Here is a 25,622-nt window from a genome sequence, read left to right on the forward strand (position 1 = left end):
GCTCTGTGTTGCATCTCGGTGGGATGAGTCTCTGGCTGAATGTACTCCTGTGTCCACCCAGTACATTATGTAGTGGATGGGAGACATTGTCCAAGATGGCATGCAACTTGGACAGCATCCTCTTTTCAGACACCACCGTCAGAGAGTCCAGTTCCATCCCACAACATCACTGGCCTTACGAATGAGTTTGTTGATTCTGTTGGTGTCTGCTACCCTCAGCCTGCTGTCCCAGCACACAACAGCAAACATGATCACACTGGCCACCACAGACTCGTAGAACATCCTCAGCAACAAAAGAGGATAACTACACTCATATATTTCTGGTGTTCCCACAACCAATGATCTCACTTTTAGGTCTCTTTATCTTGTTATTTCATGCTCGTTTTTGATTGCTATTTATTTATATTTGCATTTGCACAGTTTGTTATTCATTGATCCTGTTTACAGTTATTATTCTATAGATTTGCTAAGTATGCTCACAGGAAAAAGTATCTCAGACATGTATGTACTCGGATAATAAATTTTACTTTTGAACTTTGAACAATTAGCCCCTCTAGCAAAATCCCAGAGCTTGCTTTGTGCTTAAAATAAAGTCAGAAAATGCACAGCATGTCAGGCAACATCTGCGGAGAGAGAAGCCAAGTCAATAACCTTCAGCTAGAACTCTTTGTAAAAGTTGGAAAACAAATGTGTTTTATGTTGCAAGGTTGCTGTTTAATGTCATTTCTCGTACACATGTGTAAAGGAGAACAAAATAATTGTTGCACCGGATTTGGAGCAGCATAAAAAAAACCACAATTGGATAATGAACGCAACAATTTAAAAAAAACACAATAGACATAAATACATAAGGTTGCTTATATACACGGATTGATCATATGTCCATAAAGTGATGCTAGGCATGGGAGTGTCTGCACATAAGCTGACTCTGACAGGAAAGATAAAGTATAGGCGATTGGGGGTGTGGTGGGGGTGAGTTAGTGGGTGGAGGTGTCGATCACCCTTACTGCTTGGGGAAGGTAATTGTTTTCGAGTGTAGTGCTCCTGGTGTGGTTGCTGTGTAGTCTTCTCTCTGCTGACAGTGTAACAAACAGTAAATAAAGGGAATTTCTGTGCTGAGGCAAAGACCAAGAGACAGAATGACACGAGGGGGCAAGCCATAGCACAAACATGACCAAACTGCAGACCTTCTCGTGTTCAAGGTCCTGCAGATGGCTGGAAATCCAAAGCAACACAAACAAGCTTGCTGGATGAACGCAGCAGGTCAGGCAGCATCTACGAAAATGGATAAACAATCGCTGTTTTGGGCTGAAACCTTTCAATAGGACCGGATGAACTTCAGCAGTTTATTAATCACAGGATACTTCTGTTTGTTGGAAAGAGTCTGCAGAGACAAGGGACTGGAAACAGAAACGGCTGCCAAGGTATTTTACTTGAACAAAAACTCAATAGTAATCAAAACCATAACCCAGCCTTCACACCCTGGCAATAACAGCTGGCCACCTAACAAGCAATAAACCATGCTTCCTCAGGAATCCATTCCTAGTGTTCCCTGTCCTGTTTTAATTAAAGACGGGTGCAACTTGGCTCAGTCCAATGGAAACCAAACATGCAGTATGAAGGATATTGCAGCCTGCACGACAAATGTGTTCACTGAGCAGACCTCAGGGGAGAGGAAGAGAATGAGCCAAAACAAAGAAACTGGAACATGGCACAGAACGATGAGCAGATGGAAGAGAGGAAGATTCTTTGTGCTAAATAGGTGAAAAGCAGGTCAAATATACCATGCCTTGAAAAGGTTTTCAGCCCCCACAACTGCTTTCACATTTTACTGTCTCACTTTCTAAAATTAAAATATATTGAAATTGGATTTTTTTGAGCTTATCTATCAAACATTGTGCATCATGCAAAACCAAAAGAAAAATTCCAAAACCCGTCATCAATTTACTAAAAATTAAAAACCAAAATTGTGAGGCTGAAAAAAAAGTTCATCCCATTTGTAATTACTACAATAACTTTCCTCAGCTTCAGCTGGTGTGGGTTACCTTACCGACCCATCAATTTTTTTTTTGATGAAGAAAATTGGAGGATCACCTGTTTTCATTGAATTCATAAGAAGAAATATCCCATCTAAAGTCCAACAGTATGATAGATTTTCAACAAACCAAATCAAAATGAAGATAAAAGTATTCAAGACGTCAGGGAACTGATAATAGAGATAATGTGGAAGGGTACGAGACCATCTCAAAGCCACTGAACCTACCTCAGTGCTCAGTGCAGTCCATCACGAAAAAGCGGAAAAAATATGAAACCACAGTCACACTGTCTGAGTCAGGCAGCCCCTCTAAGCTCAGTTGCTGGAGAAGAATGGCACTTGTAAGAGAGGCTACAGTAATACCAGCAGTCACTCTGAGTGAGCTGGAGAAGTCAGTCAGTGGCTGCAACTGAAGATGAAGTTCTTGGCTCCACAATCCCCAAGTTCTTGCCAAAAAAGGGAAAAGTGGAACGGAAGAAGCCCTGGCTAAAAAAAAAAAAGGCATATCCTTGCCCATAAAGACTTTGTAAAGTGTCACTTAGAAGATACTGTAAAGATGTGGAAGAAGGTCTTGTGGTCGGATGAGACTAAAGGGGAACTTTCTGGCCTCAACACTAAGTGGTGTGACTGGTGTAAATCTCATACTGTGCATCAGCAGGTAACACCATCCCTGCTGTAAAGTATGGAGGCAGCAGTGTGCTAAGGAGATGCTTTTCAGCAGTAGGGACTGGAAATCTAGTCAGGGTTGATGGGGGAAGATGAGTGCTGCTAAATACAGAGATATCCCGGATAAAAACGTATAGCTTCTGCTAGAAATCATAACTTGAGTGATAACAGAGCCGCTCTGATTCTCTAAATGCATTGCTACCAATGTCCTTTTCTGCACCACAGCTATAATGCTGCTGTACTTCCTCCTGATCTGCTGGGGGACTGGGAAGGTCAGAATTGCGCAGAGCAGAGGAATATCAGACACAAACATGAACAATTAATCTCAGAATGGAACAATCACAAGAGAGGGAAATAATGGGGCATGGGTTTGGTGAGCAACAGATTAATATCCTTGCTTGTTAGAACAGAGAAGAGAGAACATAGAACAGTACAGCTTAGGAACAGACCCTTTGGTCTACAGTGTTGTGCTGAACCAATTAAATTAGTAATCAAATGGCCAACTAAACTATTATCTACTGTCGACACAAAGTCCCTATCCTTCCATTATCCTCACAACCATGTGCCTATCTAAATGTTTCTTAAAAGCCGTTACAATTTCTGCCTCTACCACTACCCCAGGCAGCACATTCCAAGCACCCACCACTCTTTGTGCAAGATATTTGCCCGTTGCATCTCCTTTGAAATTACTCCTCTCAACTTAGCTGCAAACCCCCTGGCATTAGACATTTCAACCCTGGGAAAAAGATATTGTCTGTCTCCTCTCTCTCGGCCTCTCATAATCTTATAAACCTTTAACAGATCCCCCCTCAGCCTGCACCACTCCAAGATGGTCCAACCTGTCATTATAGTCCATGCTCTTTAATCCATGAAACACCCTGGTAAACTTTTTGTGTACCCTCTCCAAAGCCTCAACCTTCAAGTTCAGGAAAAGATACTACCCCTCAACCTTCAGGCCCCTGAACCAAAGGGGATAACTTCACTTGCCCCATCACTGAAATGTTCTCACAACCTACGGACTCGCTTTCAAAGGAATTTTCATCTCATGTTCTCAATATCCATTACATATATATATTATTAGTTATTATTAATAGTTTATTTTCTTCTTTCTTTTTGTATTTGCACAATTTGTTGTCTGTTGCGCACTGGTTGTCCACCATTGGTGCTGTCTTTTCATTGATTCTATTATGGTTATAGGATTTTATTGAGTATGCCAACAAGAAAATGAATCTCAGGCTTGTATGTGGTGACATATATGTACTTTGAGCTTTGAACATCTTTCCTTTAATCGGGTGGCTAGAACTGTATCCAATACTACAGAAAGGGCCAATCTAGAGTTTTATAAAGCTGTAACACAACTTGAACTCAGTGCCTCGACTAATAAAGGTAAGCAAGCCATGTGGTTTCTTAACCCCCATCAACCCGTGTAGACACTTTCAGGGAGCTATGAACTTGGACCTCAACATCCCTCTGCTCATCAACACTGTTAAGGATCTTGCCAGCCTTCTATACTATCCACAACATGTATCCGCTGCAAACTTACCAACCCACCCATCTGCATCTTCATCCAGGTCATTTGTACGTATCACAAACAACAGAAGTCCCAGTTCAGATCCCTGTGGAACACCACTAATCAGGTACCTCCAACCTGAATGAGCCCCTTCAACCACTACCCTCTGTCTTCTATGGGCAAGCCAGTTCTGAATCCACCCCATCCTATCTAAAGAATTCCAATTCTGCAAGATTAGTCCCATCACCTGATCTAAATATGCAATAATGTTAGAGAGTCAGAGAGTCATAGAGTCATAGAGCACATAAGCAGGCCCTTTGGCCCATCTAGTCCATGCAGAACTGTTGCTCTGCCTAGCTCATTCAACCTGCACATGAGCCATAGCCTTTCATACTCCTCCCATCCAGGTACTCCACATAAATGCTGCAATTAACCCTGTGCCCACCACTTCAGCTGGCAGCTCAGGTTCTTGTCCCAGCAACATCCTTGTAAATTTTCTCTGTGCACATTCAAACTTATTGATCTCTCTACAGAACTGCACACAATACTTCAATTTTTGCCTCACCAATGTCTTAAGCAACTTCAGTTTAACATCCCACCTCCTGTACTCAATACTCTGATTAATGAAAGGCAGGAGCTCTCTTTACGACCCTACCTACCCACAATTCACTTTCAGGGAATTATGGATCTGTATACCAGGATCCCTCTGCTCTAATGCACTCCTCAGTGCCCTATCATTCATCTGCAAAGATAGTACTGATTATTTTAAGACATATTATAGGAACATTAATCAATAATTAGTGCCGAAACATTAAAATATTTCAGATCAAAAGGAACTAGAGTCAGAGTCATAGAGCACTCTAGCAACAGAAACAGGCTGTTTGGCCTACCTAGTCCGTGCCAAACTATTCTTCTGCCTAGTCTCATTGACTTGTTCCTGGACCACAACCCTCCATTCCGCTCCCATCCAAACTTCTCTTAAATGTTGAAATCAAACCTGCATCCACCATCCACCTGTTCCACACACTCACCACACTCTGAGTGAAGATGTCCCCCTTAAACATTTCACCTTTCATCCTTAACCCATGACCTTTAGCTCTAGTCTCATCCAACCTCAGTGGGAAACGAGATTTGACTTTATATATCAATACAAGCAGATTTATTAAAGACAGAGAATAAAACATTGTTCCATAGGACAAATCATGTAATTACATTTACTGTGCATTTGAGGTCTCAGAGGAAAGGCACAGTGTCACTGACTGATAACTGAATGTCAACGTGATCTGCAATCTGATTTATCTTTAGAATTTAATTATAACAGAAAAAAAAACAAATTTGATGGAGAGAGCATAGTTGCTGTGGCTGCCCAGATGTTATTAATGTTTTGCAACCTCTTCTCTCAATGAAAAACCTCCTTTGGGAATTGCCATTATATATTTGAAAATTGATATGTTTCTTTGTAAATGAGAATTCAGGGAAGTTCTGGCCCAACCCCAGGAAAAGGCTTAATTTGCTTCAGCAGCAGTGGGTTAAACTGTATTTATTTACTTAGCATGAAGCTGCATCAGCCATTTCAATACATTTTAGAGAACGCACTTTATTATCTAAAGAGGATTAGAGTTGAATTAATTCACACTAAACCATCCATGAATTTCCATCCATTCAATCACCATTTGCAAGGCATTTCAAGATGTTTACACAACCAGTCTTTCTAAACGAAACAGTGATTAGAGAAAGTACAAAGTGTACAATGGGATTGTCATAGAATCATACACATAAAAACAAGCCATTTGGACCACTGGTTAATGCCTGCAAGGAAATTAATCTCAAGGGAGTATATGGTAACGTGTGTACTTTGATAATAAATTTTCCTGAACTTCAGTTTTATACTAACCTTCATGCATCTTTATACTAATCTCATTTACCCATCTGCTTTATTTACTCTTTTATGTTCCTTTTTTAATTTCTATTTTTGCACTAATTTAACTATTCAAAATATACATACTTACTGTAATTCATGTTTTTTCTCCATTATTATGAATTTCGTTGTACTGCTGCTGCAAAGACTACAAATTTCACGACTTGTGCCCATGCTATTAAACCTGATTTTGATTCTGTATTAATTCTATATCCTTGGTGCCATTCTCAATCAGAACCAGGCTTGCAAACACTGAAGTCTGATTTTTGGCGCAATGCATTACGGTGCAATGCATCAAAAAGTACTGTGGGTTGCAACAAGAAATGTAAAGGAATATATAAACAGTGCAGAAAGCGAGCAAAGTAGTAAGGTGTTTGTGGACCACTCAGAAACCTGATGGCGGAAGGGAAGGAGTTGTTCCTAAATTGTGGAGTGCGTGTCTTCAGGTTCCTGTACCTCCTCCCTGATGGTTGCAATGAGGAGAGGGGTGGTGGTGGTGGAGTAGGTCCTTAGTAATCTGCCCAGGTGCCCTTTAAATGTTGGTACTGGGACTTCCTCAGGCATCTCATACCGGATACCAACCGGTCTCTTTGCGATTAAGTTGCCCTTCAGGTCCTCTTTAACCTCCTCACTCCAACTTCTAATTTAAGAGGCTGCTTCCATAGGAGACAAATTCAGATTTCAAGTCTACTCTTCGTATGTACATGGAAACATGCAGTAAAGCGGGTCCTTCGCGTTAGCAAGCAGCATGTCCGAGAATTTGCTGAGGGCTGCCTGTAAGTGTTGGAACATAACGTGCTCTCAATGCTTGACAGAATGACACAGGACATAACAAGCAACAAAACAACAGCAAAACAAGTCCCATTCCTCCCTCCCACCCACAAATATACAGAGTCCTCTAACCCCAGAACAGGCGTGAGGGACTGACTATGCCTGTCATAATGGTACACATGTCTATCTTGTCATCTCTCACCTCCTTCATTCCAGGAAAATAATACCTAGCCTATTCAATTTTTTGTGACTAGTCAATAATCTCTCAACCTCCGCTTTAAATATACCCAATGACTTGATCTCCACAGCTGTCTGTGGCAGTGAATTTAGATTAGATTACATGAGATTCAACTTATTGTCATTGTGCCGAGTACGGATACAAAGCCAATGAAATGCAGTTGGCATCTAACCAGAAATGCAAAGGATAGTGTTATTTACAAATTAACTGTGAATAAAAAGTTAAGTGCTACAGCACACAAATATAAAAGTACTGAGACAGTACAATACGGATGCAATACTGCTTAACGTTGTGATGAGAGGTTCAGCAGGGTCACAGCCTCAAGGAAGAAGCTCTTCCTGTGTCTGCTGGTGCGGGAGCGGAGGCACCTGTAGCGCCTACCGGATGGGAGGAGAGTAAAAAGTGCATGGTTAGGGCGAGATGCATCCCTGATAATGCTTTTCGCCCTGCCCAGGCAGCGTTTATGGTAGGTGTTCTCAATGGTGGGCAATTGGGTGCCGATAATCTGCTGGGCAGTTTTCACCACACGCTGGAGTGCTTTGCGGTCTGATACGGGACAATTGCCATACCACACTGAGATGCAGTTGGTGACTATGCTCTCAATGGTACAGCGGTAAAAGTCCGTCGGTATCCTGGGACAAAGGAGAGCTTTCTTGATGCTCCGCAGGAAGTAAAGGTGCTGTTGCACCTTTTTGATCAGGATGGAGGAGTTCAGGGACCAGGTGAGCTCCTCGGAAATGTGGAAACCAATGAATTTGAAGCTCGATACACACTCCACTACAGTTCCGTTGATGTAGATGGGGACATGAGTGTGGCTCCTAGCATGCCTGAAGCCCACAATGCTCTCCTTGGTCTTCTGGGTGTTAAGGGCCAGGCTGTGGTTGGCACACCACATGGCCAGGTGCTGGACCTCATCCCTGTAGGCTGTCTCGTCATCCCCTCTGATCAGGCCAACCACCGTGGTGTCGTCTGCGAACTTGATTATGGAGTTAGAACCATGTACAGAAACACAGTCATAGTTGAAAAGGGAGTACAGAAGAGGACTCAGCACACAGCCTTGAGGCATGCCGGTGTTCAGGGTGAAAGTGGAGGAGGAGGGGTTGTCTAACTTAACTGATTGGGATCTGTTAGTCAGAAAGTCCAAAGTCCAATTGCAGAGGGGTGAGCTGATACCAAGCTGGCGAAGTTTGGCGATCAGCTTGGAGGAGATCACAGTATTGAATTCCGAACTAAAGTCAATGAACAGCATTCTGACGTAAGAGTTGGGGCTGTGTAGGTGGGGCAGGGCAGTGAAGTGCCGTGGAGATGGCATCCTCTGTTGACCTGTTGGTGCGATAGGCAAATTGATGGGGGTCCAGTGTAGTGGGCAGACAGGATTTCAGATGTGATAGAACCAGTCTCTCAAAGCACTTTGCAATGATGGGGGTGAGTGCAACTGGGTGGAAGTCATTCAGGCCCGTGGCAGTGGAATGCTTCGGCACTGGTATGATGGTGGCGACCTTGAAGCTTGTGGGGACAACTGCCTGGGCCAGGGACAGATTAAAAATGTCCGTGAAGACCCCAGCCAACTGCCCTGCACAGACTCTGAGCACACGGCCAGGTATTCCATCCAGACCAGCTGCCTTCCGTACATTCACCCTGCTCAGAGTAGCGCAAACATCGGAGGTAGAAAGTGAGAGAGGCAGTTCACCAGGTGGAAGATCCGCTTTGAGGGTGACCTCCTTGTTCTCTCAGTCAAAGCAAGCATAGAAGTAATTGAGCTCATCAGGGAGGGAAGCAGAGCTGGAAGGGGGCACGGTGCTAGGTGGTTTGAAGTCTGTAATGACCTGTATGCTGTGCCACATGTGCCGGGGGTCCGAGGAGTTGAAATGCTCCTCGATTCTCTGTTTGTGTATGTGTTTAGCCTGAGAGATTCCTCTGATTAAAGAAATTCCTCCTTAACTCTGTTCTAAAGGGTTGTCCTTGTACTTTGAGGCTGTGCTCTCTGGTCCTGGAGTTCCCCAGCATAGGAAGCATCCTGCCCACATTCACCCTATTGCGTCCTTTCAACATTCAATGCTGTGGTGCTCTGGGGAGTGGGTGCATGGTCGACGGCCCGCTCCAGCATTCCTAGTGGCCTGATCTATTTATTGTTCTTGTGTTAAAATGCATTCGAGGGATTATGGTGGGATGTTCCAGATCATTTATTGTTACGTTTTAGCTTGGGTTATACAGTTCACAGGATCACACAAGATCACAAGACAAAGGAGCAGAAGTAGGCCATTCGGCCCATCGAGTCTGCTCTGCCACTCCACCATGAGCTAAACTCTTCTCCCACCTAGTTCCAATTTCCGGCTTTTCCCCCATATCCCTTGATACCTTGACTAATTAGATACCTGTCAATCTCCTCCTTAAACACCCTCAATGATCGGGCCTCCACAGCTGTATGTGGCAACCAATTCCATAAATCCATGACCTTCTGGCTAAAAAAATTTCTCCTCATCTCTGTTTTAAATGGGTACACTCTAATTCTAAGACTGTGGCCTCTTGTCCTGGACTCACCCACCAAGGGAAACGGCCTTTCCACATCTACTCTGTCCAACCCTATCAACATTCGAAATGTTTGTATGAGATCCCCTCTCATTCTTCTATACTCTAATGAATACAGTCCAAGAGCCTACAAACGCTCTTCATATGTTAGTCCCTGCATTCCAGGAATCATCCTTGTGAATCTTCTCTGAACTTTCTCCAACATCAGTACATCCCTTCTAAGATAGAGGGCCCAAAACTGAACACAGTATTCCAAATGAGGTCTCACCAGTGCCCCACAGAGCCTCATCAACACCTCCTTACTCATACACTATTCCTCTTGAAATGAATGCCAACATAGTTCATAATCCCTTACTCACTCTTCCTTCAGTTAGTCCTGACGAAGGGTCTCGGTCTGAAACGTCGACTGTACCTCTTCCTAGAGATGCTGTCTGGCCTGCTGCGTTCACCAGCAACTTTTATGTGTGTTGCCAACATAGTTAATCACTTGCCTGTTTGTGTGTCACCCTAACTGTAACTGGGGTGTGTAATAATCACCTCCCCTGTCTATATGTGACTGAATGGGTTCTCTCCCCATGTCATAGTGCCCGGTCTGTTTTTGTAATTGTCACAATAAAAACAGCTGTTGAGTTCTCTCCTTTGAACTCTCTCTCTCCAATGTCAGCACATCCTTTCTTCGATACCAGACCCAAAATTGCTCACAATACTCCAAGTGAGGTCTTATAAAGCCTCAACATTACATCTCTGCTTTTATATTCCAGCCCTCTCAAGATGAGTGCTAACATTGTATTTGACTTCCTCTCCACAGATTCACCCAGCAAATTAATCTTCAGGGAATCCTGCAGGAAGATCTTTGTGTAACAGTGGTCTACTGTGTTGGGATGTCTGATGCTGCCCGTTATCCTGCTGATGGTGACTGGGCAGGGTTTTCTTCAAATAAGCCTGGCTGAATTCCCCAACTATGATTTGATATGAGTCGGGAAGGACTGTTTCTTGTTTGCAGACGGCATCATGCAATATCTCAAGCGCTTGATTACTGTGTAGTTGGCCGCTGGTATGTAAACTGTAATCAGGATTATGGAGGAGAACTCGCTAGGTAAATAGAAGGGACAACATTTGCCCCATTATTGAAATGTTTCCACAATCTATGGACTCACTTTCAAATATTCTTCAATCATGTTCTCAATATTTATTATTTCTTTCTTCTTGTATTTGCATAGTTTGTTGTCTTTTGCACACTGGTTTAACGCTCAAGTTGGTGCGGTCTTTCATTGATTCTATTAAGATTATTATTCTTTTCTAGATTTATTGAGTATGCACACAAGAAAATAATCTCAGGGTTGTATATGGTGACATATATGTACTTTGATAATAAATTTACTTTGAACTTTGAACTTTTCACCAAGCATGGTGCCACCAATTTTGTTGTCAGACTTACAAATCATGCACAGTGTATCATGATTTGGGTTAAACTGGCATGCAGTATTGCCTGTGTTAGGCTGTACTCAATTACTAATGTTTTGAAGTGAATATTTGGACAACTACTTTGGAATTTAATTAAGAAAGCAAGAGAAGGGAAAGAGGAAAAGCAGGAAAGAACTTCCTGACTTACTGGCCAATACTTAACCCTAAATAAACAGAATCAGAATCAGGCTTATTATCACTGGCTTATGTTGTGAAATTTGTTGTTTTGTGGCAGCAGTACAGTGTAATACACAAAATACACCAAAGTTCAATGTTCAAAGTAAATTTTATTATCAAAGTCACCATATACAACCCTGAGATTCATTTTCTTGTGGGCCTTCTCAATAAATCTATTGAATAATAACCATTTCAGAATCATTGAAAGCCCACTCAACCAGAATGCAGAAGCCAAAAGACTGTGCAAATACAAAAAGAAGAAATAATAATAAATAAGCAATAAATATTGAGAACATGAGATGAAGTGTTCTTGAAAGTCAGTCCATTTGTTATGGGAACATTGCAATGATGGGACAAGGAAAGTTGAGTGAAGTTACAAAAAGAAATATAAGCTTGGTAGCCACTTTATTTGGTACTCCTGTACCTATAAAGTGGCCACTGAATGTATAGTCATGCTTTTCTATTTCTGCAGTCCACCCACTTTTAGGTTCACTGTGTTGTGTGTTCAGAGATGCTCTTCTGTACATCACTGTTGTAATGTGTGGTTATTTAAATTACTGTCACCTTCCTGTCAGCCTGAACTAGTCTGGCCGTTCTCCTCTGATCTCTCTCATTAACAAGGCATTTTTTCCCCACAGAACCGCCGCTCACTGGATGTTTTTTTTTGTTTTTCGCACCATTCTCTGTAAACTCTAGAGACTGTTGAGGGGTGAGAATCCCAGGAGATCAGCAGTTTCTGAGATACTCAAACCACCCTGTCTGGCACCAACAATCATTCCACAGTCAAAGTCACTTAGATTGCATTTGTTTCCCATTCTGATGTTTGGTCTGAACAACAACTGAACCTCTGCTTGTTTTTATGCATTGAGTTGCTGACACATGAGTGGTTGCTTAGATAGTTGCATTAACATGCAAATATACATATGTACCCAATAAAATAAATGTTACATAAAATAAATAAGGAGTGCAACAGGACAGCAAAAATAGCAAGGCGTTGTTCATGGGTTTATTGTCCATTCAGAAATCTGATGGCGGAGCAAAGAAGCTATTTCTAAAACACTGAGCGTGGGTCTTTAGGCTCCCGTACATCCTAGCTGATGGTAGTCATGAGAAGAAAGCATGTCCTGGGTAGTGGCAGTCCTCAATGATGGGTGCCACCTTCTTGAGGACTTTGGAAGTGCCCTCGATGCAGTGGAAGCTAATGGCCATGATGGAGCTGGCTGAGTTTACAACTTTCTGCAGCTTTTTCCGATCCTGTGCAGTGGCCCCTCCGTACCAGATGGTGACACAGCTAGTTAGAACGTTCTCCACAGTACACCGGGGAAAAAATTGCTGGAGTCTTTGGTGGCACACTCTGAAACCAACTATCTGAATACTACTGCATTGCTATTTGTGGGATCTTGCTGTGCTTTGGCTCTTGGGCCTCTTGAACCTTAGATTGGATTTCGACGGCTGTTGAGTGCCATGGGCTATTCAAAAACTGAGAAGGGGAACACTTTTTTGTGTGCTCATGACATCCAAAAATACTTTGTGGGGATTGGATTACGTTGGCTGTGTAGTTTCAAAAACAAGCACTGTGGCCCAAATATACTCACATATGACAGAAGGATTGAGTACGAATGGCAGTGTTTGAGTGACAATGGAGATAATTACCAGCTTGAATAATGTGAGAGTCTTCTTGTTGTTATTCGTGTAGTACAGAGAAGTCTTCTAGGGATGGTGAGGAGGGCATGCCTGCTTAATTTACTCAGTGTCCATTTTATTAGGTCCACCTGTACACCTAGTCATTAATTCAACTATCTAATCAGCCCATCATGCGGCCCATGGAAGGCCACTTCAGGCCGGATGTCGGGAGGCTGCTTCTCGGCGGATGAACGCCCCATGCAAGGACCGAGTTCGACCTTTCGCTCTCCTCGATGCTGACGGAGGATGTTTTCAAAATTCTGTGACATATGTGATTATCAGTGAGGACTGTAGTTTATACTGGCCTCCTTCAGTTTTCTGTGTTTTCTTTCTTGTTGCCAATTGGCAGATGAGCAATATGTTACTTTTTTGGGTGAGGGAGGGATTGGGCGTTTGATGTTATTGGCACTGGTTATTTGCAAGGGAGAGGTTGGGGTTTGATGTTTTAGCCGTCATGTCTGGGTGGGTGATTTGTTAGTTTCTGAGCAAGGGAGAGTTTGGGGGTTAAGGATTTGATGTTTCAGATGCTGTGGCCGGATATGCGATCTGTTAGTTTTTGTGCGAGGGAGAGGTTAGTGGGGTTTGGGTTTTGGTGCTATAGTTGCTGTGGGCATCACTGAGTAGTGGCTGAAAGAAAGCTATAGTTGGAGCTTAACATCAAAGGATATATTTTGTAACAAAAAGACATGCAGGAAGGCATAGGCAGTGGTGTGGCTCTGTTGGTAAGAGATAGAATTACATCTTTAGAAAGAGGTGACATAGAGTCGGAGGATGTTGAATCTTTGTGGTTGGAGTTAAACTGCAAGGGTAAAATAAAATTATGGGAATCATATATAGGCTATTCCAAATACTGTTTGGAGACTACTCCAAATAGTAGCCAAGATGTGGGGTTGAGATTTGCTGAGGGAGCTGGAAAGGGCATGGAAGGGCATGGAAAGGATAATGACACAATTGTGATGGAGGACTTCAATATGCAAAGAGATTGGGAAAATCAGGTTGATGTAAGAATTGCATGAGAAGGAATTTGTTGAATGTCTACCAGCTGGCTTTTTAGAGCAGCTTGTGCTTAAGCCTACTCGGAGAAAAGCTACTTTAGACTCGGTGCTCTGTAATAACTTAGATCTTATTAGGGAGCTTAAGGTAAAGGAACTGTTAGGAGAAAGTGATCATAATATGATTGAATTCATACTGCAATTTGAGAGGGAGAAGCATAAGTCACATGTATCAGTATCGCAATTGAATAAAGGCAATTATGCAGACATGAGAGAGGAGCTTGCCCAGATGGATTGGAGAATGATACTGGCGGGGATGATGGCAGAACAGAGATGGCTGAAGTTTCTGGGAATAGATCACAAGGTGTAGGATAATTATGTCCCACAGAAGAAGAATTTCTCAGATGGCAGGGCTAGGCAACTGTGGCTGACAAGGGAAGTTAAAGACTGCATAAAAGCCAAGGAAAGGGCATACAAGGTAGCAAAAGTGAGTGGGAAGTTGGATGATTGGAAAGCTTTTAAAATCCAACAAAAGGCAACTAAAAAAGCTATAAAAAGATAGATGAAATATGAGGGCAAACTAACCAATAATGTAAAGCAGGATACTACAAGATCTTCTTCAGTTATATAATGATTAAAAGGAGGTGAGAGTTGATATTGGACCACTGGAAAATGATGCTGGTTAGGTAGTAATGGGGGGGGGGGGACACAAAGAAATGGCACGTAAACTTAATGAGTACTTTGGAAGACACTAGCAGTATGGCAGAGATCCGTGAGTGTCAGGGAGCAGGAGTGAGTGCCATTGCTATTACAAAGGGAAAAGTGCTGGGAAAAGAAAAAGGTCTTAAGGTGGATAAGTCACCTCAATCAGATGGACTACATCCCAGAGTCCTGAGAGAGCTTTGAGGAAGTAACAAGCAGGGTGGACAAAGGAGAGGCAATGGATGTCCCTTACTTGGATTTTCAGAAGGCATTTGATAGGTGCCACCCATGAGGCCGCTTAACAAGATAAAATCCTATGGCGTTACAGGAAAGATACTGGCATGGATAGAGGAATGGCTGACAGGCAGGAGCCAGCAACTGGGATTAAAGGGGACCTTTTCTAGCCAGTGGCTAGTTGTGTTCTGCAGGGGGTCAGTATTGGGAACACTACTTTTCACATTGTTTGTCAATAATTTAGATAATGGCTTTGTGGCAAAATTGGAAGATGATACAGAGATAGGTATAGGGAGTGTTGGTGCGTGGCCAAGTGGTTAAGGCGTCGGTCTAGTGATCTGAAGGTCGCTAGTTCAAGCCTCAGCTGAGGCAGCATGTTGTGTCCTTGAGCAAGGCACTTAACCACACATTGCTCTGCGACAACACTGATGCCAAGCTATATCGGCTCTAGTGCCCTTCCCTTGGACAACATTGGTGGCGTGGAGAGGGGAGACTTGCAGCATGGGCAGCTGCCGGTCTTCCATACAACCTTGCCCAGGCCTGCACCCTGGAAACCTTCCAAGGCGCAAATCCATGGTCTCATGAGACTAACGGATGCCTAGTATTAAAGGTATAGGGATAGGTAGTGCTAAGGAAGCAATGCAATTGCAGTGGGATTTAGACAGATTGGCAGAATGGACAAAAAAGTGGCAGATGGAATACAACATTGGGCTACGTATAATAATGCATTTTGGTAAAAGGAATAATAGTTCAGACTTTTATCTAAATTGGGAGAAAATTCAAACATCAGAGATGCAGGGGGACTTAGAAGTCCTCATGCAAGACTCCCAGAAGGTTAATTTACAGGTTGAGTCTGGTAAAGAAGGCAAATGCAATGTTGGCATTTATTTCTACGGGAATAGAATATAAAAGCAAGGAGATAATGCTGAGGCTTTATAGGACACTAGTCAGGCCGCACTTGGAGTATTGGAGTTTTGGACCACATGTCTCAGAAAGGATGTGTTGTCATTGGAGAGAGTCCAGAGGAGGTTCACGAGGATGATTCTGAGAATGAAAAGGTTCTCATATGAGGAACGTTTGGCAGCTTTGGGCCTGTACTCACTGGAATCTAGAAGAATGCAGGGGTTTGGGGGAATCTCATTGAAATCTACCGACTATTGATAGGACTAAATAGGGTGAATGTGGAGAGGGTATTCCCTATGGTGGGGGTATCCAGAACTACAGGGCACAGCCTCAAAATTGAGAGGCAACTTTTTAGAAAAGAGGTGAGGAGGAATTTTTTTTTAGCCAGAGAGTAGTGACTCTGTGGAATTCTCTGCCATAGACTGCGGTGGAGGCCAAGTCTGTGGGTATATTTAAAGTGGAAGTTGATAGTTTTCTGATTGATCAGGGCATCAAAGGATATGGCAAGAAGGCAGGAGTATGGGGTTGAGTGGGATCCGGGATCAGCCATCATGGAATCATGGAGCAGATTTAATGGGCTGAGTGGCCTAATTCTGCTTCTATGTCATATGGTGTCTGGGTGGGTGATCTGTTAGTTTTTGTGCAATGGAGTGGTTGGGGGGGGGTGTGGTTTGGGGTTTGATCTCTTAGCTGATGTGTTCGGGTGGGTGATCCGTTTGAGTTTGTGCAACGGAGAGGTTGGGTGTTTGGGGTTTGCGAGCTTTGTTCCTTTTTCTTTTTCATTTGGGGGGTGGCTCAACAACTTCCATGGTTTTTCTGTATTTTATGGCTATCTGGAGAAGACTAATCTCAGAGTTTTATTCTGCACACATACTTTGACAATAAAATGAACCTTTGAACCTTTGGAAAGCATGCTGGCAGGGTCAAGAGGTTCAGTTGTTGTTCAGACCAAACATCAGAATGGGGAAGAAATGTGTTCTAAGTGAATTTGACCACAGGATGATTGTTGATGCCAGACAGATTGGTTTGAGTATCTCAAAATCAGCTGATATCCTTGGATTTTCATGCTCAGCTGTCTCTAGGGTTTCCAGAGAATGGTATGAATTACAAAAAAAACATCCAGTGAGTGGGAGTTCTGTGGGCAAAAATGCCTTGTTAACGAGAGAGGTTAGAGTTGAATGGCTAGACTGGTTCAAGCTGACAGGAAGGCAACAGTAACTCAAGTAACCACTCATTCCAACAATGGCGTGCAGAAAAGCATCTCTGAACTCACGAAATGTTGAATGTTAAGGTGGATGGGCTGTAGCAGCAGAAGACCAGAAGCATGAAGAAAAACACACAGCTTTCACTTTATTAGGTAACTCCTCCTCCTGCGCTAAGTAAATTAGCCGCTGAGTGTACTTTAGCTGTAGCTTGGTACTTCAGATTTCCATCTGTCCTCAAATTGATAGCCTCCATTTTGTGCTCAAAACACGTGACTTATTGTGAGAGTGAACTAGTGAATGACTGCAGAACAACAACATTGTCTTTGAACTCTGCCGTCCTCACAGAGTAACACACACAAAATGCTGGAGGAACTCAGCAGGTCGGGCAGCACCGACGGAGAGGAATAAACAGTTGATTTTTCATTCCAAGACCCTTCACCAATTCACCTCTGATCTGGTTTAGTGAAAATACTTCTCCTACATCCAGAGCCCAGGATCTGGAAATCCATCTTCTGTTTTATGCACTAAATCTTCAAACTAGTAACAACTGGGTGACCAGTAACTTCGGCATAAACTTCTGAAGAAGACTTCAACTCACGTGTATTTGCATGGTATATTTTAGTACTTGGAAGTAAGGTAGAATTTCTACCCCAAGTCTTGATTATTTCTTCAACTGATTGTTTGTCAGATACATGCTGATTGTTGCATTGAGCAGGCATTCTCTGTCCATCAGCACTTAAATCTCAGGATGGTACAGGAGGGATATTCAGCCAGATAACCATATAACCATATAGCAATTACAGCACGGAAACAGGCCATCTCAGCCCTTCTAGTCCGTGCCGAACGTTTACTCTCACTTAGTCCCATCTACCTGCACTCAGCCCATAACCCTCCATTCCTTTCCTGTCCATATACCTATCCAATTTTTTTAAAATGACAAAATCAAACCTGCCTCTACCACTTCTACTGGAAGCTCGTTCCACAGTCATCCATTTACCAGTCTACCATTTACGTAATAGTTGTTATGCCCTCATTACAAAGCCAAAACTGAGCTTTTACAGGGTCTATGAAGTTGCAGATCCAACTCACTCCATAATTTCTGTGACAGAAGGAAGTCAAGTTTTTCCTGGTGTCAGTTCCTTTAGTACCTGTCATTAGTCCAGAACCAGCAGATACTTAACTCAGTACTCGTACTATTAATCAGCAGATAAATCATTTATACCAAAATAAGATTATTTCCTATAAATACCACCAAGATCCATTAATATTCTGCATAATACTGCATTCTCCTTTGGACTCAAAACTGGCTCTTTAAAAGATCTACCCATTTGATCTATAACCTTTCCCTTTCCTCACTTTCCAACCAAAACTTTACCAAAGGCTCCTTCAACCAAACCTGTCCAATTATTTCCAATGTTTCACAGAGCAACACACATAAAATGCTGGAGGAACTCAGCAGGTCAGGCAGCATCTATGGAGGGGAATAAACAGTCGGCGTTTCAGGCCAAGGCCCTTATCAGGACCAGACTTGCTGGGTTCCTCCAGCATGTTCCATGTGGTTCTCTGGATTCCCAGCATCTGCAGAATCTCTTGTGATGGAAGACTTCCCTCTATATTAATCTGGATACTCTGACCTGAAACAGAGGTACAACAGGTTTCAGACTGATGATTAAGAGAATGGAAACAGACTGTTTTGTGTGAGCCCAAACAGCAATTAAATTGGTTCTGTGTGATGATCTTCCTCTGTCACATCCCTCCTCCCACATTGGCTGAGGTAACAGAAGCCACAATGTGAGTACCAGGGTGGCTGTGGTCAGTGCGGTCTGAGTGGTTCTTAAGCTCGCCATGATTCATCTCATCTGAGGTTTTCTTCTTCCATCAGAACATTGCAAGGGTCACGATATGATTGTAGCAAAAGAATGCTTTCATCTGTGGCTTGGCAACGTCGTAGTGGGAGAACCAGAGAACAAGTTACAAGCCACCATTAGCTACTGAGTCTTATCTTGGTCAACAACCACTCCTTGGCACCTCACCGGTATTGAACAGGGCTGCCAGTGCAAACTGTACCTCTTCAGTCCACCATTTCACTACAGGCCAGGAATGGGACTCAAGCGACACCAAGGTCAGACATGTGGGTTGGAGTTGGGAGGGCGGCGGCAATTGATGTTGGGCGTTGTGAAGGAGCAACACTGCTGATATCGCAGCACAAATTCTAATTAAAACACAGCAACATGTTCACAAATGATCTTATCGGGGACAGGCGTGCAAAGCAGAGTTTCAGCTCCAGTATTGCCCCCCATCATTCTTAACTATGGGAATTAAAGCAAAGGTCAGGGCCATTTTAGTTCAAAGTTCAAATTTCAAAGTAACTTTATTCTCAAATTTAGTATGAGTCATCATGTGAGATTCATTGCTTGCAGGCATTCACAGTAGAACAGTGAAGGACAGTAGAATCAATGAATAACCACACACAAATATAAAGATTGACAAACCACAACAAACAATTTACTCAGGTATAACAGGATAACAGGCTATCGACCTCGTCCCTGAAACGCTACTGTTGTTAACCATGGGATCCTTCCCTTGATCCCCATGAGGGTTGGCCCGGGATGCTGCCCTTGTCCCTGACATCTTCTCCCAGATCCACCACTCTCCTGCCCTCCCACAGTTGGCCATGAGCTTTCTGCTGCAAACTCAGTTAGGTTGTACCCAAGGGAAAAGGTGACACAACACATATCGCCTTCTATCCTCATTAATTAAATTGATTCCAAGATGCAAAAATATTTTTGAGGAATTGTCAATGGCCTAGATATTGATTTGATACAATTAAACCAATAAAATGATATCCGATAGTTAAACCGTCAAGTGAATTTTAATACAGTATTCTTCTCCGGGGTGTGTGGGGTGTCCAGGCAGGGGTAGCACCTCTGGCGAAGAGGCTTGTCATGTCCATTCTGGGGCAGCTCACTCACCTTTGGTCCCCAAGGGACACTCAGCTCTCACCTTTGGCCTCCAAGTAGCCGTTTGCATGCGACTGCGACCACACCCCGGTACACCGCTTCGACGGGCGGGCTAAACCAGGTGAGGGTAGCCAGTGGCGTCATACGCTGGTGAGTTAGGGACACGCCCGTTCCAGCATGTGAAGTCAGCTCTGGCAGACTGGGTGGATGAGATCTACAGTGAGATCCAATGGCCGGGAAGGCAATACTGCAATGCTCCATGGAGAGCGAAGGGCATGACAGGGCACAGAAGAAGTCAGGGTCATCCACTGCAACCAAGGAAGACCCCGGTCTGTGATGCTTGCTCGCACCACTGGGCTCAGACTTCTAAGGTCAAGAGAGTGGAAGAGCCCCAGTGCGATAGCTTTTTACTTTTAAAAACTCTCCTACACAGGTTTCCTGCCAGTGTTGGATATGACAACCAGCACCTTTCTTCTCCACTACCATACGTAAAATGCAACAGTGGCCATCTTGAGCGTGACTGAGTAGAGATTTATTTATTTAAATATGTAGTTTGTGACTGTGACTTAAGGAAGAAATGGCAGTACTTCCTTTGGACCTCAGAGACTTGATCTCCTCTGAGTCACTTCTCCTACATCCATAGCTCCTAGAGTGTCTTTACTTGCAAACTATCCTGAGATCTGTGGGCACGTGGCCAAGTGGAAAAGGCGTTGGACTAGCGACCTGAAGGTCGTGAGTTCGAGCCCCAGCCGAGGGAACGTGTTTTGTCCTTGAGCAAGGCACTTAATCACACATTGCTCTGCGATGACACTGGTGCCAAAAATGGGTCCTAATGCCCTTCCCTTGGACAACATCAGTGTCGTGGAGAGGGGAGACTTGCAGCATGGGCAACTGCTGGTCTTCCATACAACCTTGCCCAGGCCTGAAGACTTTCCTAGGCACAGGTCCATGGTCTCGCAAAACTAATGGATGCCTTTATCCTGAGATCTGATGACAGTATGAATGCTGCTCCCTTTGATGAGGAAGTACCAATTATTAGGAGAGCACGGTAGACTAGCTGTTAGTCTGCCAGTAATTCCGGGTTCGATATTCCCACTCTCTGTAAGGAGTTTATACGTTCTCCCCGTGACTGCACGGGTTTCCTCTGGGCACTCCAGTTTCCTCCCACATTTCAAAAAATGTACGGGTCGATGGGTTATTTGGTCACCTGGGTGTGACTGGGCAGAGTGAGCTGACTGGGTCGTGAAGGCCTGTGGTGTGCCGTATCTCTACGTAAAATAAACTCAATAAAATAAAACTCACAAAACACTCCACATGAATTTTTAGATCTAATCAAAATTTGATTTTATGTCTTTCAACAGGGACATTAAAGTCACACTCGCAATATGACCACCGATGAATCCTACTGAGCACAAAGCTTTTGTTTTGCAGCACTCCCTTGGCCCAAGCTCAGGATGAACCAAGGTACATGATCGCGAATGAAGTACCTTTTGAACAGTTTCCCCTTCAGGAGATGTAACAGGCAACATACACTCAGTGGCCATTTCATGGGGTACACCTCTTCATTAATGCAAACATCTAATCGGCCAATCACGTGGCAGCAACTCGACGCATAAAAGCATGCAGACACGGTCAAGAGGTTCAGTTGCTGTTCCGACCAAACATCAGAATGGGGAGGTAATGTGATCTAGGTGACTTTGACCGTAGAATAATTGTTGCTGCCAGATGGGGTAGTTTGCATATCTCAGAAACTGCCGATCTCCTGGGATACTCACAGATGGCAGTCTCTAGAGTTAACAAAGAATGGTGCGAGAAACAAAAAACATCCCGTGAGTGGCAGTTCTCTGGATGAAAAATCCTTGTTATTGAGAGCGGTCAGAGGAGAACATCCAGACCGGTTCAAGCAGACAGGAAGACGACAGTAACTCATAACAATACATTACAACAGTGACATAAAGAAGAGCATCCACAAACACACAACACAACAAACCCTGAAGTGGGTGGGCTACGGCAGGAAAGACCACAGGAGATCCTACCTAATAAAGTGGCCATTGATAGCAAACACAATGAGCTCCCACAAAGAGCAGCCTGATAAATGTGTCATTAAATGCTGTCCAAATAATAAAAGTTGGCCAGGACACATGTAAGCTCTCTGCTCTTCTTTGAAGCTCTTACGTCCGCATGATTCAGGGTTTCTCCAGAGAAGCATCATCCATCAGATACTCCAGCAATACTCTGCTGTAATCTTCCTTTGGATTGAGATGAAAATAAAATAACTCAGAATGTACCATAATGAATAATTCATTCCCTGCTCATGCCAACACTGGAACAACTCCGAAACAGGATGAGATTCTTTGGACTAACGTCAAAGTGCTGCAGCCAATATAAACACAGCCCAATTCATTTTCTCTGATAGCACACATCCATTTCTGTGCATGGCACATACAATGTGACTGGCCGTGCGGAGGACAGGGTGAATTAATTCTCAGAACAACACACACTAAGTGCTGGAGGAAGTCAGCAGGTCAGACAGCATCCCTGGAGAGGAGTAAGCAATCGGCGCTTCAGGCCAAGGCCCTTCGTCGGGAAACGGGGCAGAAGCCAGAGTAAGAAGGCAGGGGGGAGGGGGAGGAGTACAAGCTGGAAGGTGATAGGTGAGGCCAGGCATAGTACCACTTACAAGAAGCATGAATTCACCCCCATCGTGTCCGATAACAATGTTATCTGCAGTATTAAGCAAAGGTCTCATGAGGAGGAATGGATTGATTTACTTGTTCAGAGGCCCAGTACAGACTGAAGGGCTGAATGCTCTCTTTCTACGTTGGATGTACCACCTGTCTATAGCAGAACAGCATGGCAATGTCCGGGTTCAAGTCTAATGTCATAGTGTCATAATTTTACATACAGAGGGTATAAATGCCATGATTATTAGCTCTGTGCTGCAGTAGCAGCACAGTACTTTACAAATTTCAGTTAACATAAATGAAATTCATTTTAAATAAGTAAACGTAATGATGCTAGTGCAAGCTGAGAGAAATATGGTCCAATGTGGAAGCTTTGGGTAAACATTGAAGTGTGAGTCTTCCAGTTCCTGGACCTCCTGTCTGATGACAGCAGTGAGAAGAGAGCGAGGTTCAGATAGTGAGGGTCGCTGATGACGGGCACTGCCTTCCTCAGATGCCCTCAATGGAGGGGAGAGATGTATCTGCGACAGAACAGGCGAGTGCAGTCTTCGCAGCCTCGTGTGTTCCGTACCAGGCTGTGATGCAATCAGTCAGAAATCCTTCTACTGTAAATGAGTCAAAATTTATCAATGACATGCCAAATTTAAATTTCTAAGAAAGTAGAGCCCCTTCTTAATGGTTGCATCTACACTCAGTGGCGGCTTTATCAGGTAAACCTGCTCATTAATGCAAATTTCTAATCAGCCAATCACATGGCAGCAACTCAATGCATTAAGGCATGCAGGCTTGGTCAAGAGGTTCTGCTGCAGCTCAGTCCAAACATCAGACTAGGAAAGAAATGTGATCTACGGGACTTTGACTGAGGAATGATTGTTGGTGCTATATGAGATGGCTTGAGTATCTCAGAAATTGCTGCTATCCTGGGATTTTCATGCACAATAGTCTCTCGAGCAGGGGTTCCCAACATGGCGTCTACAGACCCCTTGCTTAGTGGTATTAGTCCAGGCATAAAACAGGTTGGGAACCTCTGCTCTGGAGTTTATAGAATGAAGCGAGAAACAAAAATCATCCAATGAGTTCTGCGGCAAAAAAAAGCCTTGTTAATGAGAGAGATCAAAGGAGAATGGCCCGTCCGATTCAAGCTGACAGAACTTAAATAACCACGCATTAAGAGCATCTCTGAATGCATAACACGTCAAACCTCGAAGTGGATGGGCAACAGTAGCAGAAGACTATTGGATAAAGGTAACTTTGATAAAAGAATACCCACCAGCTTCTAAAGTCAGTACATGATCAGCACAGCGTTGTGGGCCAAAGGGCCTGTACTGTGCTGTAGGTTTTCTATGTTTCCAAGACAATGAATATACAGTCAGTGGCCACTGGCATTAGAAGCTGTTCACCCTTTCCTTTATAGTCCCTTCAGTGAGGCATCTCTTGCTGGTAAATCATGTGATATGTCCTTGGATCTCATTCAAACTTTGAGTAGCCTAAGGGATGGGAAGAATTGTTTTCATGAAGTAACCTCCAGAAAAAAAAACTCCCAAAAATGCAACAGCACTTAAAGGGTTATATAAATGAACTCTTCCAAAAGGAACTTGCTGACTCCCTGACAAACATACCTCCAGAAAAAGAGCAACGAAAAATTCATGTGTGTTCTATGTAATTATTTGATTAAAGTCGCTTTTTTGAAATAATTTGTGTTCTGAGAAGTCATGTGGCATGCTGACATCAAAGGAAATTATTTACTTTCAATCATTCCTGCACAAAATTGGAAGCAGAGTTCTGGTGCTTATGTTTCACGGTCGGCTGCCTTACTCTGGCACATCCGTGCGCGGTTAGTTAATCTCAGATAATGCAGAATTAGGGGGCCTGTAAAAGGGGTTCTCAGCACTGACAAGAGGGAAAGAGATTTGCTTCGATGGATTCGATGATCCACACACTTCTACAATACAGAGCCTCCCTTCTCCTGGGCACTCACACACTTAGTAACTATCGGATAAAAGTGACTTGTTCTGTCAATTGCAGCCCCACCAGCTTCTAGATTTATTATGTCATTCAGGTGGGGAATCATCTCTTTGTTTGAATTAATAGGGTATAATGAATTATTGGAAAGTGAAATGACGCTGTAGAGAAAGCAGATCAAAAAGTTCAAAGTTCAAAGTAAATTTATTATCTTGTACATACAGTATGTGTTACCATATCCTACCTTGACCTTCATTTTCTTGCAGACATTCACAGTAGATCAAGGAGCTACAATAGAATCAGTGCAAAACTACACACAAACAAAATCAGCACACAACACTGTGCACAAGATAACAAACTGTGCAAAAAAAGATAGTAGCAGCTCAACGGGGCGGCACAGTAGCCTAGTGGTTAGCACAACGCTTTACAGTATGGGTAACCCGGGTGCAGTTCCCACCACTAACTGTACATGACTGCATGGGTTTCCTCTGGGTGCTCTGGTTTCCTCCCACAATCCAAAGACGTAGTGCTTGATAGGTTCATTGGTCATTATAATTTGTCCTGTAATTAGGTTAAATCAGGGGATTGCTGGGCCGATTCCACGCTGTATCTCAATAAGTAACTAATACTGAGAACATGAGTTTCATTTTCTTGCAGGCATCTACAGGGAAAAAAATTACAGTAGAATCTATGTAAAACTGTGCATAAGCAGACAATGACTGACAAACAACCGATGTGCAAACCGTGCAAATAAAAAAATTAATTCCGTAATACTGAGAACGTGAGTCGCAACGATCCTTGAAAGTGAGTCTGCAGGTCGTAGAATCAGTTCAGAGTAGTGGTGATTGACGTTCTCCAGACAGGTTCTGGAGGTTGTCAGTTATTAACTGTTCCTGAAGCTGGTGATATGGAACCTAATTTGTACAAAGCCTTTGCCCTGTGCCCTATCGTTCTCTATTAATCATTTAGTCCATTTGAAATGCTGTTGG

At 43.3% G+C, this 25,622-nt stretch overlaps 1 long non-coding RNA gene across 2 annotated transcripts in view; it reads left to right on the forward strand.

Moving 5' to 3' along the window:
- Window positions 1-24,317, forward strand: part of LOC140187407 (uncharacterized) — a 45,281-nt gene extending 20,964 nt beyond the window's left edge. For both annotated transcript variants that reach the window (XR_011883091.1, XR_011883092.1), the window contains 2 exons: window positions 18,910-19,149; window positions 21,349-24,317. This is a non-coding gene — a long non-coding RNA (uncharacterized lncRNA). The remainder of the gene's footprint in view (window positions 1-18,909; window positions 19,150-21,348) is intronic.
- Window positions 24,318-25,622: the final 1,305 nt, after the last annotated feature.

This window comes from Mobula birostris, chromosome 24 (assembly GCF_030028105.1).
Source record: "Mobula birostris isolate sMobBir1 chromosome 24, sMobBir1.hap1, whole genome shotgun sequence".
Classification (NCBI taxonomy): domain Eukaryota; kingdom Metazoa; phylum Chordata; class Chondrichthyes; order Myliobatiformes; family Myliobatidae; genus Mobula; species Mobula birostris.